The following is a 6,252-nucleotide window of genomic DNA, read 5'->3' as shown; positions in this document are numbered from 1 at the left end:
TATATATTTTGTAATACCCCGGAAATTCGTTATTAATTCCTAATAGTTTTCGGGAAAAAATAAAGTGTTCGTTAGTAAGATTTCGTGGTTCGAGGGTCGAGCGAAAGTGTTTCAGATGAATAATTACTCAAAACGTTATATTTTAGTGGGGTCCAGGGTTGACTTTTTATATGTTACGATTCTGTGAAAACTTCATTCACGGAAATCGTAGAGCGCGTCGATACGAGTTCGTGGACATGTGGAACGCGAGAATCGGAGTTCGTATGAAGAAGTTATGGCCATTGAAAAAAGTTTTCATTTTGGTTAAATAGGAAAAAATTTGAAAAAAAATCAGAAAAATAGAAAGTTTTCAAAAAGGGAAACTTTTCTCTCTCATTGTTCCCGAGCCCAAGTCGGGGATTGATTTTCGATCGGAGATTTCTTTCTCCTCCGGCCGCTAATCGACGACCTACTTGGCCCATTCTCTTCGCCTAGCTCCCATCTCCAAGTCTGTGGATGTTTTGTCACCTGGGTCGAGCGGTGGACGGCACAACAACAGCGGAAAGTGGTGGCGGCGCTGCAATCGGCCACCTCGTCAGAACGCTCAATTGCCACCTCAGGCGGAATTTCTTGGGGGCTTTTAAAGCCCAGAGGACGTAGAAGCTTTCTCCCAAGGTGGCTTGCAACGATTCAACTTGTGGAGATTGAATTTTGAAGATTGGGATTCTAGGGTTCATCGATTTTCCGATCTTTTGAGGTAAATTCAGGCCAAATGGCTTTGATTCAGACTTTGTGCTAGTTATGAATGTTGATGTGCATGTTGAGAGGAAAAGTTTGGCATAGGTTTTGCCACCTAATTTGGAGGTTGGCGGATTTTTCCTGCAGCTTCCGGCCACCTTAGGGGCAGTTTCTGCTACTCATTGTGATCTACTCATCGATACGAGCATTTCAATATATAGATTGTAATTTTTGGTAATCGTATGAGCAAGTTATGATTTTTAGAGTTTTAGGGTTTTCGGTTCGATCGGTTTTAGATCCGTGAGGATCCGACCGTCCGATCGACTTGTAGATTTGATATATTGATGGTATAAGTGTTCCGATGACTTTGTGTAGTCTCAGATGAGGATCCAACCGTTGGATCATCGTATAATTGCGTTTTTGTGAATTGTGTGCTAAGTTGAGATCGTATGTGATTAGGTGTTTGGCGGAATTGTTTTGGGCGAACATTTGTTGATTGTGTGATCTTGGCTGTTAGAGAAGACGCAGCAGGATTTAGAGGTGAGTAAATCTCACGTGGTTCATTTATGAATGGATTTAATTTTTAGTTGGAATTATGTGATAATTTGTAAATCGTTTTCGGAAATGAATATTTGTTTTAAATGATATGAATTCGATCGATTACGGTTCATAGGACTGCGGTTCACAGGTATGGAAAATGAGATTTTAAGTATAAAAATGAGTTTCTCGAGTTTTTGCTATTGTGAACTATAGTTGGTATTAGTGGCGTCCCTGAGTGGATGAATACGTATATATATATATATATATATATATATATTTATATTTACGTGAAAAATACATATCTTAGTGGAATTGTGTGTTTAGTTCACTATGGTTATGCAATGTAATGTTAAGAAAAATAAATGAAATTGGAAAGAAAAGATGTTTGGTCGGCTTTGAGGTTTGTAAGAAGTAGGTATGATTTTGGTGATGGTTTTGAGTTGAGAAAACAATAATTGGAAAATGACTCCATTATTGTTTTGAGATTGTTAGAGTTGAGGAAACAATCTTTTGTGATAACCAGTGTGGTGATATGTGAGATAATTTGCGTGATGATTGTGTGTAAATGATGTGGGTTGTGGCTGTTGAGTGATTGGTGTTATCAATGGTTGATGGTGTATTGTGTTCTAATTTACTTCTATTATTGAATTGCTGTTTTCGTTCGTAATCTCCTGAACTAAATTATATGCAGGGATTACTGTTTTCTGAATTGATTGGTTTTAATGTAATCTCCTGAACTAAACTATACGCAGGGATTACTATGGTTTTGGTTTGTATACTTTTGGTGATTTCCTGAACTAAAATTCTATGCAGGGATTACCGGTTTTCATTTAGAATGATTTGATTTGTCACTGTTGTGACATGTGTGTTCCTTAAAAAGAAAAGGATTTTGATGTTGGAATTAATCATTGTGTGGATTTGTTGTCCTTGGGTCGGAAGGGTGCTTACCGGGTCTATTATTTCAACTCGGTGCACTATTTCATGGTGTAGGGTTATTGTGCAGGTTAGAATCTCGATTAACCGTCGTTGAAGCTGATGTACACTTTCCGTAGCGTGGATGTAAAAGTGTATTGGTTTTAGTCTTCCGCTGTATAGAAAGTTGGTGAGCGTGTTTACTTATTGAATTGTAATTCAGTTTAATTTGTAAACTCTTTGTAATGTAGTATGTGACTCTAAAGAACGAGTCAGTATTGACATTGTGAGCTCGGTTTGTTTAGTTGCTCAATTTAAATGAAAAATTTTCTAAGTGTCTTCTTGTGTTTGTTGAGTTTTTGCATTTCGGATTTGAATTCCTTTATTCAAAATTTGGGGCGTGACATATTTCGAAACACATGTCTATAAATACATATAATTTTCGTGTAAAGTGTATGTTCTCCTCTTTATTTTCGTGTTACATGTAAGTACCCTCATCCCCGGCTTGAACGATCCCTGCTTACTCTATACTAACGTTTGACATGTTTCAGGGTTTAAATTGGCACTCATCATTCTGAATGTATCACGCTCTGGAGATTGAATTTCTTCAAGTATTAGATCCATGCAAAGAAAAAATGTGCAAGGGAGTTTCTATGAGGATTCCCTCAAACTTGAAAGTTGAGGATCCACCAATTTCTAGCATGTAACCCGTTCATTCACTGGTTCTCCATAAATCTTACAAAACGTCAGTCAAACCTGAATCCATTAGCCATATGACTACCATCATTCTGATTCTATTTTCATTTGATGGACCGCATTTGTTTGTAGATTTCAAATGACAAAATGGTTATGAATTTGGCTGATTTTTGCAAAGACCATTTATTGCATGGAGACCTAAAAATTGTAATGGTTCTTATCAATGAATTAGATTTCATAGTACACAGAAATGGTAGAGTCATCTCTTGTATCGGCAAGTATGTATATGTATATACATAGATACATATAGTAAATACAGGAGCATTGCAATAATGGCTTTAACAAGGTCTGTAATTTGCTTTTTCTTTTTTTTTATTTTGTATTATTATTATTTTTTTTTTTACTTTATAGAATACTTTCCAAAAGAGATGTTGTGCCACCTTTCCTCCAATTCCCAATAAGCAAGAATAAGAGATACAAGCAAGGATGTGATGAGTGTGAGAGAGACAAAGAGAGAGAGAGTACACATAAGAATCTTCTTAAGAATGATCCACCTTTTTCAGAAAATACCACTTGTAGTTTTCAACTTGGAATATGGTTATGTTATTCTACACTGTTTATTTTCTTAAGTCCCTTGTCCCTTTAAAGATCATCATCGCATAGAATCATCCCAATTGAGCACTTATAGTCATCTAAAAGTTAGAAAAAAACAATATTTCAAACAATTATATGCTCATAATGGCTAAATGGTTTCCGATTTTACCATTGTTTCTTATTGCAGGGTCACAGAAAGGAGACCTAAAAACGAGACTATCTAAAGTAGATTGTTGGGCAAAATTACAGGGTGGGCCAGAGCAATCCTTTCTATTTCCTAAATTGAACCTACACTAGATGGAGATATAAGATAAGGTAGCAGATATAAGCTACCTATCTAAATAAAAGAGTTGAGATTTGATTTTGATGCATAGTTGTTCAAATCCTAACAGTAGATGTAAGAGTTGCTGCGCACCTGAAGCTCGTGTAGTAATATTCCATCTATCATGAACTTGATGGAGGAACTGTCGCCAATTTTTTTGTCAAACCTAACTTGAAAGCCAACCTCTTTACCTAAATGCAAACCAAGCTCATATGCAACTCGCTTTGCAGTTGTAGGGACTACAGCACGACGAGGTTGAGTGACACCAATAATACCGCTTCGATGACAAGAGTGGCTTGAACCAGAGCCAACTTAAAAAATAGGCTGCTAGATGTAAACCAAAATGCAGAAATTAGGAAGTTCAAAGAGAATTAAGAAAAGAAACTGTAAGATGTTAACCAAAATCCGGAAATTAGGAAGTGCAAGGAGAGCTGAGATGAAGCAAAATAATGAGCAATAATGATGATGATGATGATTCTCTTTATTATTTTGATGGTATAAATACTATAACTGATCTGAGAAACCTGAGTGGTTTTACCACCCATGTTTCTCCACATATAATAACAGTGGAATGGTCATTAACAGCCTCCATCATCTCTTGTTTCATCATTACTAGTGGAAGATCCTTCCTTGTGTTTTTAACTTCAATTGCCCTTGATACATGCACTATAGTTGGCACGACTAGAGACTTTGGAGCAGCAAAATCTAAAATTTATTTGTCCTGCTTGAAGTTACTTTTGGGCTCCCTTTCACTCTATCCTTTACCATCTCCAATCTCCAAGTAGTCAGTAAATATATTAGAATATACAAATGAATGCTACCCTAGAAAGATATAAAAACTGGTAGTTTTACAGTTGTCATTGCTCTATATTTTCTTAGTTGAGAAACAGGGACCCTACACATTTTGTTTACATGGTGCTCATTTTTATGATTTAATACCTCATCCAAAATAAAATGTGATCTCAGATTGCTTATTGGACATGTGTCATAATAAAACCGGCCGATGCTTTGCTATCCTTATTAATAGCATCAACAAAGTTAAGTTTAAAATGATGAGGATTAGGAGGCGTCCAAATGATCATGGTTTTTTTTTTCCCTACATTTATTTAATGCTATACAATTTGCTTCCTAATAATCAGTAATAAATTGCTTAATATGAAATACAGCAGATTGTATATGGAGAAATTGATTTTTGAAAATATATTTGCTTTGTTGATCCCATATTTTCCAACAAACAATAATGATTTTTTCTATAAGATGATAGTGCGAGTTATTCCAATTATTACATAACCAAGGTAAAAGAGAAATCTGAGAAGCGGGGTAAACTTGAATATAAAAAGAAAGAGCATTCCAAATTTTACTCTGGGATGAATACTATTATTGCTGAATGTTCACATGTTCAGCCACAATAAGTACCTTACACCGGTGAAACCAGCCTTTCAATCAAGAAGATATTCAAGCAAGAAAATTAATTCATGTGAATGCTTTATTACAAATTTAAAACTCTAGCTTAAAACAAATTTCAATTTAGTTTGAACAAAGAAGTTCATATTGTGACAATAAATAAAAACCATACCAGAAAGACTACCTCACTTTATTGATACCTTACATACCATTATTTTATCCTTTAGACAAACGATCAAGGAACATGTCATAAGAGTCCCTGCAACCAGCATCTTCCTCCTTATTTCTCCACTCATTCTTGAACATTGCTTTTACTACTTGCAAGAAAAAATATAAAAATTAACGTAGGAAGAGGATGATAGAATATGTGAGAATAAGTCGTACATTTCCTAGATATCATCTATATACAGTTTGAGTGCAAAATGGAGAACAATACCTTCTAGAAAAGAAGACTGCTTGGGAGCATATTAACTAGCATAGTCAATGCCACCTTTAACAATTCTTTTAATGTCTAACTCCATGGAAGCACTCTTGCATGCTCCACAATGCTGAACGGCCAGTTCTTTAAACATAAGAAAACGTTGCTTCCGAATGATTCATCGTCACTCCTAAATAGGGAAACTTGTTGGCTATGGTAGACCTAGTCAAACTAAAAAATAGGACACTTCATAGAATGAAAAGAGAAGAAAATCTTCAAAAATAGGCATAGTCAATAATTTTGAGCCATACCTTTTTCAGTGCTTCCAAAACAATATTTAGAAACTCTCCACATTTCCTCAAAAAATAAATCAGACGCTTAACAATTTTGGCCACACTTTTTCCATGACTCACTAATTTAAATCTCTTAACACTTCTACATTAAGCATCAACTATAGAATTGTTTACATAATAAGCTTGATAAATAAAATAGATTCTAGGACTACCTCTACTGAAATGGTGTCACCAACAACCCATGATAAAGCAACAAGAATGACTGCGTCTTTATTGATGTCAATATATATTCTGTCTATATCTTCATCTTTAGCCAAATCTATGAAAAAACAAAATTAGATAGCAAGAGTATAATC

At 35.3% G+C, this 6,252-nt stretch overlaps 1 long non-coding RNA gene across 1 annotated transcript; it reads right to left on the bottom strand.

The window, feature by feature from the left end:
• Nucleotides 1–3,601: 3,601 nt before the first annotated feature.
• On the bottom strand, nt 3,602–5,750 carry LOC133742338 (uncharacterized). Its single transcript, XR_009862517.1, has 3 exons — nt 5,622–5,750; nt 5,395–5,499; nt 3,602–4,105 (listed from the first exon to the last, which is right to left on the bottom strand). It is a non-coding gene; the product is annotated as an uncharacterized LOC133742338 (long non-coding RNA).
• Between the last annotated feature and the right edge of the window lie 502 nt (nt 5,751–6,252).

The sequence above is a fragment of the Rosa rugosa genome, chromosome 4 (assembly GCF_958449725.1).
Source record: "Rosa rugosa chromosome 4, drRosRugo1.1, whole genome shotgun sequence".
In the NCBI taxonomy this organism is placed as follows: domain Eukaryota; kingdom Viridiplantae; phylum Streptophyta; class Magnoliopsida; order Rosales; family Rosaceae; genus Rosa; species Rosa rugosa.
This window is presented reverse-complemented; position numbering and strand designations above follow the sequence as displayed.